Raw genomic sequence first — 14,498 nt, forward strand, 5'->3', positions numbered from 1 at the left:
TGGGATAAGCTCCTTAATGGTCTCCTGGACTGTATACCTACTAACTATGAATTTGTCATTGCTTGCCAGCCATTTTCTATTGCACAGCCAATCTAGTTGAGGAAATGCTACGGCAAATTAACCAATAAACTTTTTTTAATGCAACATAGGCATTTTTTTTCAAAGGCAGCAGGCACTGCATTTGTAGGAGAAGCACTGAAGTGTAAAATTGTTTGCCAGCAGCATCTTCTTAATTTGCAATCATTCTCTTTAGTGCAGAATTATTCAGATGACTTTTACTTTTGCAGAGATTGTGCATATTGACTTTGCATTTGTTATTGGGTGGTTAATATTTCTTATGCTTTCATAAATACTCTTCCATTTAAACTGCACTACACCTAGCTGGATCTTATACTATGATGCTAGTGATCTTTATACAGTTTAATGTAGTTTATACAAATTACCAATAAAGTGCATGCAATTTATTTCTACATAGCAATAATGAGTGCAGATCATCAACAAAGTGACTATAACTGCTGATGGGGGTGGGAATCCAGGCTCTCTGTGGATGAAGGTACCTTAGGCTCTTATCTAGTTAATTTTAAACAGTCTTTAATCTGGCTTTGCAGTACTAGTATGTGAGTGTTTGTGTGAGATGAGTAGGAATACTTTGGCTACTGTGCGTTTGTGTGTACCAAATGTGAAATATATGACTGTCATCATTATTATTATTATTATTATTATTATTATTACTAATTTTTTGATACAGACATCTGAAAAGGATGGCAGATACATGTTGATAAAAATAACTGACCCTACTAAGTTAAAAAGGTATTAATTTATCTGTGCAGGACTTGTGTACATTTGTGTAAAGCAAACTAGAATACTTTACTATGGTCATTGTTATAATCAGACACATGTTGCATTAAACCAGAAAGTCATTTTAAAACAATCAGAAAGGTGAATCATAGAACACATGCATTATGCATGGTCCTAAAATGTGTGCCGGGGACCCATGGTTTGAAAACAGCCTGGGAGGCCAAGGTACACTTAATCTGCCACTGGCCAGGTACATTTTCAATGAATGTAAGTTTCAATGTATTTCAATGAACGTGAGCTTCAAGGAAACAGAAGTTTACTGTTGCTCATGCTAAGTCTGTTTTTGATGTGCAACTATTTTGTTTTGTTTATTAAATGACCATCAGAGTTTTTGCTGCAAAATTTGAAAGTGGTGCCAATGATGCAACAGTTAATACAGTTGTCTTTTGTACAGAAAGCTGTGGGTTCTATTCTTACATCAAGTACATATATTACTGGCAGTGCAGCATAATGGGGTTTCCACACTGCTGAATATGTTGTCCCTTGGATAAGGCATTAAACCAAGGCCCCATCTGCCTGAGTTGTTGGAAGCTGAAGTGGATGTAAAGGATCCCATGACATCTGTCAAAAAGAGTAGGGGTTTATTTAACATATACAAAACACTATTTACAGATGGGATCCGTACTATTTATCAAACAACCGTTTCATTGAAAGTGAAACAGCCGAGCACATTTTTGCAGAAGTGCTTTTCACAGAAAAAGCACTTTTGTGACAGTGTGCTAAACAAAAAGATAAAAATGTGGGGGAAATTGCTGTTGCTGATATTGTAGCACAGTGGGGATAAGGGAATATTCCCTTTTTCCCACTGTAGTGCGATCTCAGAGTTAGAATATAAAAGTAGGGGGTGTGGTGGGGGGTGCAGGGGGCTTGTTTTGTTGCTTTTAAAATTTTTTGCACACTTTAGTAAAAGTGCTTTTTGGTGAAAAGCACTTTCGCTATAGTATGTTCGGTTGTTTACGTTTCGTGGAAATGTGATTTTGTGCAATAGTCCTAGATCCTTACATATATGCATATCTACATATTTACAAATTACAGCTTCCTTTATATAAATCTATCTTTGTTTACATATCAGTGTTTAAAAAAATTCTTAAGGAACCTCATTCCTCTTATGTGACCCCCACTCTTTTTTCACAGCCATAATCTAATCTTACACTCTATTACTGCCAATATCCATTTTCCATTAAACAAGATTTCATTTAATATTTTATTCCAAATAACCCATACTACATAAAATAACTTCCTAGCTATTTTCCTAAAATACTTCTTATTCTTATTTCTATAATACCCATAAAAATCATATTCATATCTATCATTTTCATATCATTAATATTTTCAAGAAAATTGTCTTAACCTTTCCCATAACTTCTGTACTCTTTTACAAGTTAAAAAACATGTTCAGTAGATTTTTCTTTTTTAAGGCATGTCAGCATTTACTGGTAATTTATTTTTTACAATATCCATAAAAATCTTCATTATTCTATGATTTTTACACCACCATTTTTCTTATTTGCATAGCCTTTACTATTTCTTCAGATAAAATATCCCATAAGTTCACAAAATGGTATTTTATCATAATATTTGTGTATCATATTCTTCTATTATTTTCTTTTATATCATTATTTATTTTTCATGGTAATTTCTTTCCTTGAAAAAATTTAATCTCTTTGTTTATATTCTTTTTTCTTCTATTGCCTCCCTTCATCAATTCCCACATTTTTTTGTATTTGACTTTAAATATATTGATTACTTATTTCTGACTGTTCTCTTTTATCCAATTTAATATTTTACATAAATTCAAAGAAGCAGAATAAACAGACTGAATAACCATAATCCTCCTTCATTCTTATTCATATACAACGTTCCTCATAAAAAACAAATCTGGATTTAACTTAGAACCTCAAATGAAAGAAAAATGATCTGTAAGATCACATTTTCGTACCTTTTTGGATCATATACACTTTTGACAGATATGGTATTTTTCTCATTGATACTGAATTCATCAAATAAACTTTCTTTTTAAATGACAATCTATATGTTCTCCTTAAAGTACATATTTCTCTTATAACTTCTATCAGATCTTCCCATTGCAATCTGTTAACCTCTGAATTTCCAAATGTTATTCCTAATAATGATATTTCAGTCACTGAGAAAGAAATTCCTGCTATTTTAGTTACATCACCCAATCCTTTACTTTTAGCTTTATTTAATAGCATGCCTATATCAGTCAAACAGTCATTCATAAAAATGATAGTCTGTTTCATCCATAATTTATTCTTAGCGATGAGAATTATATCATCTGCAAAAGTTAAAAGTACCAGAATAATTACTTTTATCCCTTATCACATATCCAGCATCTTGCATTTTATGTCACTCTACTTACTAACATATTCATAGCTAAAGCAAATAACATGCTTCTCAATTGACACCATTGCTTAATATCACCTTTTAGGTCTATTATCTACTTAACCATCCATTTGCTATCACTCTTACTTTATTATGTTCATATGCTTACATAAAAACTATTCTAATTTTATTATTTATATCATATCTTTTTATTACATCCAGTATTACATTATGTTCTTTTGAATCAAATGCTTTACTAATATACTCTACTATATGTTTAATTTCTTCTCTCCTGTATATAATATCATCAACAATCTGTCTCACAGTCATTAACAATTCTTGACATTCTTTACCATTTATATAAAACATAATGTTTTCCACTACCTCTCTTGATTTATTATCCATTCTCTTCTGTAATATTTTCATAATATATAATATAATCATACTATATTATAGTATATATCATAACAGATAATATTGTTTCACCAATAGGATGCAGATAATCAAAATAGGGGAAGTTACCAATAGAGTCCTTCAGGGTTTTCTGCTGTGACCTCTCCTGTTTGGCATCTATTTCTCTGAAGTAAAAGCCAATACCAAAGGGCCTGGCTAAGTTTGCAGATGACTACAGGCTAGGAGCAGTCATTGAATCCCCAAATGATTTAGTCATCCTGCAGGAAGATTTGCTTCAAATAAATAACTGGTTCCAAAATGATGGACTGATATTAAAGGCCAAAAAAGCATTATTGTATCCTTTGGGAAGTTATCTACCCCAAGAAACTGCCACAATGGCATAATGCCCCTAAGAGTTGAGTCAGCTGTTCAAGATTTGGGAACTTGTATGGACAGTGACCTATCTTTTGACCAACATATGTCTAGTGTTGTATGAAAGTCCTTTTATGCTGCACAGCTTATAAACAAAGGGATTGTGTCTAGATCTAGGAATATCATTGTCCCACTTAACTCACCCCTCATTAGGGAAGTCATTGAATACAATGCCCCATTTGGTGTGTATCTGTCCAGACAAATGCAACAATTAGAACACCCACAGACAAACCTTCCAAAAAGGGTACAAGGTTTAAACAAAATGCCCTACATGGAGCAACTCAAAGCCCTGTCACTATACTCAGTATCTTACAGACTATTAAGAGGTAACCTGTGTCTGTCATACAAGGCGTCCTCTGACCCATTACTGATGGATTTACTGCACATCAGCAGGTCAAGTGGCAGCAGAAATATTTGGTCTAGGGATCTAAACCTCTTCTGCAACATCAACAGAATTGTTTGGAGGGATAGGTATATCTTGCAGGAGATATCTCTGCTGTGGAACACACTCACCATCCACATAAAACAAAATTCAACCCTGTCCATATTCAAGCATAACTTAGATCTATGGATGGGAAACAGAAAATTTACCCCAGGACTGCCCTCTGTACTAATAGTGGACAGAGGCAGATCCTAAATTCTTTATCCCATGCATGGGTCCCCTCAAATTATCTATGATATGATCCCAGTTATTATCATTAGGGGTAATATATAATTATCAACCATGGAATGGTTAAGGCCAATTTATAACTAAATGGGCTAGGCTATTTTGAGCACAAAAGGTATAATTGGCCTGGCTTAAAATGGCCTGCAATGGCAGCTAGTATAGTACTTACCTATGAACTTATGAACCTATAAATATGTTTATTATTTAAAGCAATTGCCTTCCAATTTTTTATTTCATTTCTTTAATCCTTTTTTTTAATGAATTTTACCCCCCACTACATAATTCCTCAGATATAAAACCTTCATTTAACCATTCATTTAAAACATAAATAAAATATTTTTTTTTTGCCAATCCTTCAATTTTTTTACACCATATACCATATAACATCTGGACCAGAGACTGAATCTATATTTATTTTCCTAAGTATTTTATCCAGTTTGTCTACATTAATTTCCTTTTCAAAAATCTTCATCAGTTTGTACAGAAAAAAAAACTTTCCATCCTCGCTTATTTACATGTTTCTTGTCCATGAACATTTCTTGCACATACTGTACTGCAATATTAATTATTTGATCCTGAGTTTTTTTACGTCACCATTTCTGTTTTTCATTTACCTCATTACAGTACTATCTTCCTTCACCATTTTACCTAAATATACATATTCTTCTCTTTTTCCTTCCAAACAATATGCTTGCTTGAACAGTAATAATCTATTTTCTTCTTTCTATATTGTTTTCTTTATCACAATAGTCACTTTTATTACCTTTAAAATTTGTTAAAACATCTTTGCAGGTATTGTTATATTAGTCATTGTTTTTTTCTTATAAAATTCTGCCATTGTAAAAAACATTTTTTATATTTCTTTTCTTAAAGGAATCCACCATTCAGACCAGTTTTTATAAAAAAAAAAAACTGTCATAGTAATATGATTTCTCCATGGCTGAATTATTACTTGTTTTCATTTGTCATTCCATAATGTCTCATTTATTTTCTTTATTTCCTTTTCTAGTTTTGTATATTCCTTGCCTTCCACTATTTCAATCCATATTGTTAAATGATTGGAGAAACCTGTTGCAATTGCTTCACTTTCTGCAATAACTAAACCTTTTGAAAGTATAAAACAATCAATCTCTGATCTAATCATACTCCCACTATAAGTCCATTGACTTCTATTCCAAACAAATTACCAAATTTGATAACTTCTAGCATCTTTTTAACATCACTTCCTTTTTACATTTCCATTCTGAAACACAAAACCACTGTACTATAATATTCATGTTTACGACTACGTAATCCATCATCTAATGAAATAGATTTTCCATTTATTTCATAGTGATATAGGCATATAACACTTTTTGTGTGATTTATGAACAATTGTGTAGGTTTCGTTGGAAGCCTACATAATGTTTGTATGTTAGCACGATGAGCAGCATCTCTAATCTTATATGCATACTGCTCATCATTCCTAGATGAATATAAGCACATTTTCATAGCCAGTAGCAGTGTTGGTGGCCAGAAAATTGTGTTGAGCAGCATGAGCACACACAGTAAACAAGCAGACTTCCCTATGGACAAACCTGTTAAGCATGCTTGAGCAGACATCATGAACAGCTACATAAGGCAAATCTTGCATGCTGTACACATGCAGGGAAAGTGTACTGTGCACAAAAATTAAACATATGAATACAGCAATAACTAAGTCGGGATGTGAAATGACGAGACTAACTCCAATACACAGGTTATCAGACAGGTAAGGTATACTGAAGGCAATGTGCACAGAAATCAAAGAGATATATTCAGAAGTATGTAAGAGAGGAGATTAAATGTTCAAATTCTAGTACAATAATTGATGTGAAGGTGCTTATGTCACAAAGAAAAATTTGTAATAAAATTTTGCAATATGTTTGTCAGAATAATTAATGGCGTTCACACCTCCTGAGCAAATGTAGGTAAATAAAAGCAGACATATTATAGGATGTGACAGTTACACAAATTTACATTGTAACAGATGGGAATTACATAACATATGGCTGTCACTGACATGCTGAGATGAGGTGACAGTTTGCAAGGACAGTACATACATTAAGGTATATTTGCACAGTGTGCATTTCATCAGTAAAACATACTGCAAAATAGGAATGGCCCAAAAGCCACAATATCCTTCTGAATCCATTCCATCTATGTCAACACTGTCTTGTGTATTAACTGTGTATGCCACAGAAATAGGTCTAACACATGTATGAGGTGGATCACCCTTGAAGAGAATTATGCACCTCAATATTCTAATAGTTATGCATTGTATAAGGAGCTGTGTGTGGTGTTACAAATGTGGGAGCAGAGTGTGACATACGTAATATCCATGTGTAAGGCATTCCTGCCTGACACAGTTTTTGTGCAGACAGATAAGAAGAGATGCAAACACCACAATATGATGCAATGTATTCCCCAGAGCTGTGTAATGTCAGCATCTGCCACAAGAGGTAGCAATGAGTATTGTTGCAAACAAATGAAATGAATGTGCAAATTAAGAAAGGGTCTCTGAGAATGAATGTCATATCAGCATGTCAGACTGATGACAATTAAATGAGTATGCTCATGTGCACACAATGGTGATCAGTCCTAAATCAATGTTCATGGTCAAGGAAGGTTTCTTTGTATGTGTGTACACATACCACCCAAGGACTGGGGCACACTCATGTAAACCACAGTACCCAATGTATGTGCCAAAGTACCACCTTTACTATTACATTGGCAGAACAAATGTCTACTGCCAAGAAATCCAAAGCCAGATTCACATGTGTTCGTGTAACATATCAAGGGATACGACTGACCTGATGTAGTGGATGTTGTGAGACAAGTACATTCACACAAAATAAATCTCTATGCTAGAATTGAACACTAAGCTGTACAACTCCTCCAAATAATAGTATAGTTACTAATCACATTTGCCACAGTGATACTATCACAGCTGTTGAACTCCACCTATGTGAAGTCATTCAATCAGCTGTACTTTATTTGCCCATAATTTTTATCTGCTAAATTTGATCGATGAGGCCTCTGCCACTCTATATGTACAAAGTATAATTAGGGGGTGTCTTTTCTACAGAGCAGTTAATGACACACATGCTTACAGTCATTCAATGCATGCTTGAAACACTTGCCTAAGAGTTGATAAAAGCAACACTATAGTGGGATTAAGGAATGTGCCATTGTATAAGTGCTTCACCCATTGTCATATTTGTGATTATGTGAAAGCATTACTGTGATGCTGCCAGCCCAGCTGGCTGCAATTTTGTAAATAATTCTATGCCATTTGTGAATATTGCTTTGATTTATGCATAACTGTATGTTATGTACAGAACTTCAAGAATGTAACCACAGCATACCCTGCAGGAACATAGAAGATTAACTTACAAAACTTCAAGAAAATAAGTTGAAATTAAGTGCTTTATGATGTGCTATAAAAGTTAGTTAATAAAGCCAGAAGACAGGATGTCTGTTGGAGAGAAGTATTTACTATGTTTAAAATGTAAAGTGTTTTATTTCTCTATGACTTCCAAGCAGCTGCACATCTGAGAGGTATGTACTTCTCACACAGATATGTTAAAAAATCTGCTAGTATCTGTTAGCCTGGGAACTGAAAGCAGGTGGCAAAGAGTGATGTCACCCAGGCTAACCCAGCAGTAATATGTGATATAAATTTAAGAACTCTCTCAGAGAGGGAGACTGTACATTTTGTATCTAGTCTTGGACCTAGAAACAACCATCATCATCGTCTGCACTTGCCTTGCTAATAGTAAGTAATTAGGAAAAAGTAATTTCTCTTAGATATAGCTAGGAATATAGTAAAGATTAGATTAGATGTTTTCTGTATTTATTTGAGACTGTCCTCAATGTTGTTTTGAAATATTTCCTGTGATTCTGAACTCTGTAGTTACTGTGTTGATTGAGTAGTGTCTTGTTCTTTTATTATGATCAAATATATTTAAACCCATCTTTGTGGCTGATATTTGTGAGACATATTTAAGCTCTTAGAGTACTTGCATATGTATTTGGTGACACTGTACAGGTCATTCCTATTTAGCCTTGCTCTTGGTCACACTTGCCATTTAGATAATAGCAACATTATACAGCAGGATTGGTCACCCTTTTTAAAGGCCTTAAGTAGCTGATAAGTAGGGGTTGGTGGCAGTGATAACTACCTTATAGTCTGGGCAAAAGGGAGCATAGCTAGTAAACCTGTGCCAGCCTTCCCCAGGAGTGTCTGTGTGTTGTATATAAACCAAATCTCAAAGTGTGTGTGTGTCAGATACTTGGGAAGGGACACAAAGCACTGGTTGGACAGAGAGGGTGCTGGAGATCTTGGCTTGTCCCCTCATCTGAGATCTTAACCCTATAGCTGCACCAGTGGGGAGTCTTATTGGGGATCTGAAGAAGGAGGGAGAAACCAGCCCCAGAGTGATTGTGATCTCTATGAGCTCTTAAGGGAAATTGTACTTTACTGTGCGTGTACTTGTCATCCCCCCATTGTGTACGTCCCTCACTGTTGCCAGTGGTGAGGATTGAGGCTCATTGATTACTGGGCTGGTGTAGGGGCATAACATATTAATTGTTTGGCAGTGGTGGGATAGCCACATCACATATTAATTGGTTAACATTGGTGAGTTGGCCACATCATATATTAATTGGCTTGTAGTGGTGTGCATACTGAATTCCTGTAGCCTGTGTACAGCGGTCACTGAAGCTGTTTGTACTCTCAATATGCCATGCAGTGAACATTCACAGTTCATATCACAAGTGTTTTTTTGTTAGCTTAGTTAGTCAGAGGGAGCAGGCAAGCATGTCAGCAGAGAAGTATTGCAAGCTGACAAGGTGCCAGTTGGCTGAAATGTGCCAGGCTAAAGGACTGGTGCATGCCAGCCTGACTAAAGCAGACATGATTACAGCTTTAGTCAAAGCTGCATCACAGAATAGCAGCCAGTAGGACAACCAGACTGGCTGTGGAGATGTACAACTCTCAGAAAATGAACAGCTCAACCTTTCCACAGAGGACTTAAAATTCCATCTGGAGTTAGACTTGAGCTAGAGGCCAAGCATTTGGAAATAGAGGCAGCAGAGAGACTGATGCATCTAGAGACTGAGAAAATGAGAAACTACAATGTTTGAAGGCTGAGCAAAGTGAGAAACTGCAATACCTGGAAGCTGAGGAGAAGGAAAGGCAGAGGCAACATGAGAAGGAGATGCTGACTCTTCACCAGAGTCATGGAGGTAATGGGGAAGGGACTAAGTAAACCCCAGAAGCAACAAAAGACAGTAAATTTCTTCCACAATTTACAGAGGGGGTAATTTTTATAGTTTCATTCAAATGTTTGAGAGGGTATGTAAACAGTTATAATGTTGACCAAGGGCTCTGGGTATGGTTCCTGACCCCCTTCCTCCATGGTAAAGTTGTAACTGTAATTTCTAAACTGTCTGATACTGATTGTTTAAATTATAATGGTGTAAGGAACTGTTTACTAGAATGTTTTTTAAGTTAACACCTGAAGCTTATAGAAAAAAGCTTCATGAGTGCAAACGCAAGGCAGATAAAAAAGTGTGAGAATATGTTGCTGAACTAAGCACTTATTTTCATAGGTGGGTGAGTGGATATCAGGTAAGCACTTTTGAAGGGCTGGCAGACCTTTTGGTGAGGGAACAAGCCCTTACCACTTTGCCTGAGGACATGAGAATCTGGTTAGCTGATAGACAATGCACTACTGCAGATGAGTTGGGAAAGAAAGGAGACCTATACCTAGCAAGCAGAGCATCACTGCACAGAAAAGGGAAACTCAATGCTGCTCATGGGTCTAAGGAAACCCATGGTGGGCAGCTCAGACTGCCCCAACAGAGTCCACCAGTAGCAGGGGAAGCCACTAGTCCAGGTACATGTCCATGACCAAGGGTTAACTGTTTTAAATGCAACCAGTGAGGTCATGTAGCATACAGATGTCCATGGAGGCAAGATGTGGAACAAAAGGTGGGAGAGCCAGTAAGTGGAAATGATAAAATGCCAGCAGTAAGTTGTCTTGAGACAACAAGGGTACCGAACTACCACAAGAGGTTATATCCTATCTTAGTGAATGGGAAAGAGGCCATGGCTATGAGAGACACAGCCTCTGATCTAACCATTGTGAAACCTGCAATGGTTACAGAGGAGCACTACTTGGTTGGGCAGTCTACTCCAGTCAGAGCTTTAGGAGGGACCCCATTCCAAATATCTTTGGCTAGGGTTCTCCCTGACTGGGAGGATGGAAAAGGAAGCCAACAAGTAGGCGTGCTTGAGGATATCCTTGCAGATGTCCTGATAGGGAATGATTTTGATAATGCAGTACCCTGCATGCATGCAGTTACATGCAGTCAGGCTTGGAGAAAAGCATGTGGGTCTGGTGGCCTGGGAGAGACCCAGACAGACCATACACTTGCAGCCAGGAATGGTGGGGTTACAAAGAGAGAGTTGAGACAGACAGACTCTACATTGCAAGGCCTGAGGGAGGTAGCTAGTGAGGCACCTGATTCTCAAGGGAAGGGGGAGTCTGTACACTGAGACAAGGGGTTACTGTATAGAGAGTGGACCCCTGAAGGAGGGCTAGAGGGTGACAGAAGACAGCAGTTGGTAGTGCTCAGAGCCTACCATATGGCACTTCTAGCCATAGCCCATGATATTGCTTTTGCAGGTCATATGGGCTTAAAATGTATGAAGAGACACATTATGCAGAATGTCTATTGGTCTGGTATTCCCAGAGATGTAACAGGGTACTGCAGGACCTGTGAGCAGTGCCAAAAGGTAGGCAAGGCAAGAGACAAGGTGAAAGCTCCTTTGATGCCTTTGCCTGTGATTGAGGAGCTATTTCAGAGGATAACTATGGATATTGTGGGGCCTCTGAGTGCCCCAAGTTCCACAGAGGAAAACGTATATCCTAGTGGCAGAAGATCATGCTACCAGATACCCTGAGATAGAAACTCTGTCCTCCATTGAGGCAGAAATGGTGGCATATGCTTTGTTAGAGATTTTCAGTAGGGTAGGGTAGGTTTCCCAAATGAAATAATGACTGACAGAGGTGTCAATTTCATGTCAGACCTGCTAGCTTGTCTGTGGAAGTACTGTGGGGTGAAGCATCTAAAGACCACCCCTACCATCCCAGACTAATGGTCTTATTGAGAGATTAAACTCTACACTCAAGATGATGCTATGGGCATCTGCAAACCAGTTTAACAGAGAGTGGGACAAATATTTGCCCCATCTGTTGTTTGCTTACATAGAGGTGCCCATGGAATCCACAGGTTTTCACCCTTTGAGTAGTTGTATGGGCAAAGGGTGAGGGGACCTCTAGATTTGATTTGAGATGAGTGGAGGCTGAGTGTGAATCCCACATGGAGTCTGTTGTGGCATATGTCTAAACCTCAAGCTTGGCCCAGGAGAACCTGGCAGAAGCCCAACAGCAGAAAAAGGTCTGGTATGACAGGAATGCTCAAGCTAGAGAGTATGCTGTAGGGCATCCTGTAATGGTTCTCATTCCTGTCAGACACAACAAGCTGCAGGCAGCTTGGGAGGGACCCTACAAGGTGGTAAGGAAGTTCAGTGATGTTAACTACAAGGTACAACTGCTAGGCAGGAGGCAGGGGCACAAACTGTATCATGTTAACAAGATAAAACCTTGCATTGATAGGGAGGCCTTTGTACTGAATATTTGCAGTGGATGGCAGGAGGAGTCTGAGAGGGATCTGGTGACTGATCTCCACCGCAAGGCTCAAACTGACACCTTAGTGGAAGGAGTAGCAATTCCCCAGCAATTATCTTCAACCCAGGTTCAAGAAATCCAAGCAATGTTACAGAAGTTTGGGGACATGTTCACTGGGAAACCAGGATACACCCACCTGGTGCAACACCATATGGATACAGGACCCCAAAGGCCTACTAAGCAGGCCACTTATAGAGTGCCTGAGAGAGTCAAACAGACTCTGAGGGAGGAGATACAAGAAATGTTGGAAGTAGGGGTAATCCAGAACTCCAGCAGTCCCTGGGCCTCCTGAGTGGTGCTGGTACAAATGAAGGTTGGCAGCACTAGGTTCTGTGTGGACTACAGGAAATTAAACAGTCACACAGAGTCAGATCCTTACCCCATGCCTAGGACAGATGAAGCCCTAGAGGAGCTAGGTGGGGTTAAGTATCTTACCAAAGGTTAATAGCAGGTGCCCTTGACTCCCTGTACTAGAGAGAGGTCAGCCTTTGTGACTCCTTTCAGCTTGTATAAGTTCTTGAAAATGCCCTTTGGGATGAAAACTGCCCCAGCAACTTTCCAGGGGCGGGTAGCTTGCATCCTAGCAGGAGCAGGAAATTGATATTGCCATCTACAGCCATTCCTGGCAAGAGCACCTTCAGCATGTCAAGGAGGTGCTGGGCAGACTACAGAGGGCAGGGTTGAACATTAAGCCCAGGAAATGTCAGGTGGGTATGGCAGAGGTCTCCTACCTGGAACATAGAGTGGGAATTGGCAAGATCAAGCCAGAACCTGCCAAAGTGGAAGCCATTCAGGCATGGCCTGCACCAGTTACCAAAAATCAGGTGAGGGCATTCTTAGGGACAGCAGGGTACTACAGAACGTTTATCCCCAATTACGGTGCCATAGCTGCTCCCCTCATAGACCTAACAAGGAAAAACAGGCCAGATAAGGTAGTGTGGACCCCAGCATGTGAGCAGACATTCCAGAAGCTTAAATGAGCTTTGGGAGGAGCCCCTATGTTAGCCAGTCCAGATTGCAACAAATAATTTGTTGTGCAGGTGGATGCTTCAAACCATGGGGTGGGGGCTGTACTTAGTCAGGTTTCCTCAGAGGGAGAAGAGCACCCATTGGTTTATCTCAGTTGTAGGCACCAACCCAGAGAGGAATGCTATGCAGCTGTAGAAAATGAATGCCTAGCCATAGTGTGCGCACTGCAGAAACTTCAGCCTTATCTGTATGGAAGGAAATTCACTGTAGTTACAGACCACAGCTCCTTAACATGGCTACATCAAGCCAGTGAGCAAAATACCAAGTTACTTAAGTGGAGCCTAGGGTCACAAGCATATGATATGACAGTGCAGCACTGCAGTGGGTAAGCAATGCCAACACAGATGGGCTCTCAAGACATGGAGTGGGGTGAGGTATTCCCAGATAGGCTCAGCATTCTCAAGCAGCTTTCTCAAGGGTCACTAGAAAAACTAGCTTGAGTTTTTTTTTTTTGGGGGGGGGTTGTGATGCTGCCAGCCCAGCTAGCTGGAATTTTGTAAAAAATTATATGTGATTTATGAATATTGCTATGATTTATACAGAACTGTATGTTATGTACTGAGCTTCAAGAATGTATGACTCAGTCATTGTACATGCCGGTGTGAATGACCTGAGACGTACCTCCCTGGACTACATGAAAAGAGACATAGAGGAGCTCTCTGATTATGTAGCCCAGGCTGGTATGACCCTGACCCTGAGCAGCATCTTACCCTCACCAAGAATGATGCCACAGTACAAAGACAAAATGATCAGTTTTAACAATTGGCTTAATTACTGGTGTCATTCTAAGGGGATCCAGTGTCTGTCTGCTTGGGATGACATGCTTGACAAGCCACGCTGCTTCGCAAGGGATGGCTTGCACCTGTCACCCCTGGGCTTCCGGATATTGGCCAAGGCTCTTGCCACCCTCATAGTGCCTTTTTTAGGCAAGGCTCAAATGACAAACCTACCTCCCTAGAAAACACAAGTGGAAAAAACTAAGGGTAATGCTGCTCAAT

Source organism: Protopterus annectens, chromosome 2.part2 (assembly GCF_019279795.1).
Source record: "Protopterus annectens isolate FY-2018-M chromosome 2.part2, PAN1.0, whole genome shotgun sequence".
Classification (NCBI taxonomy): Eukaryota; Metazoa; Chordata; order Ceratodontiformes; family Protopteridae; genus Protopterus; species Protopterus annectens.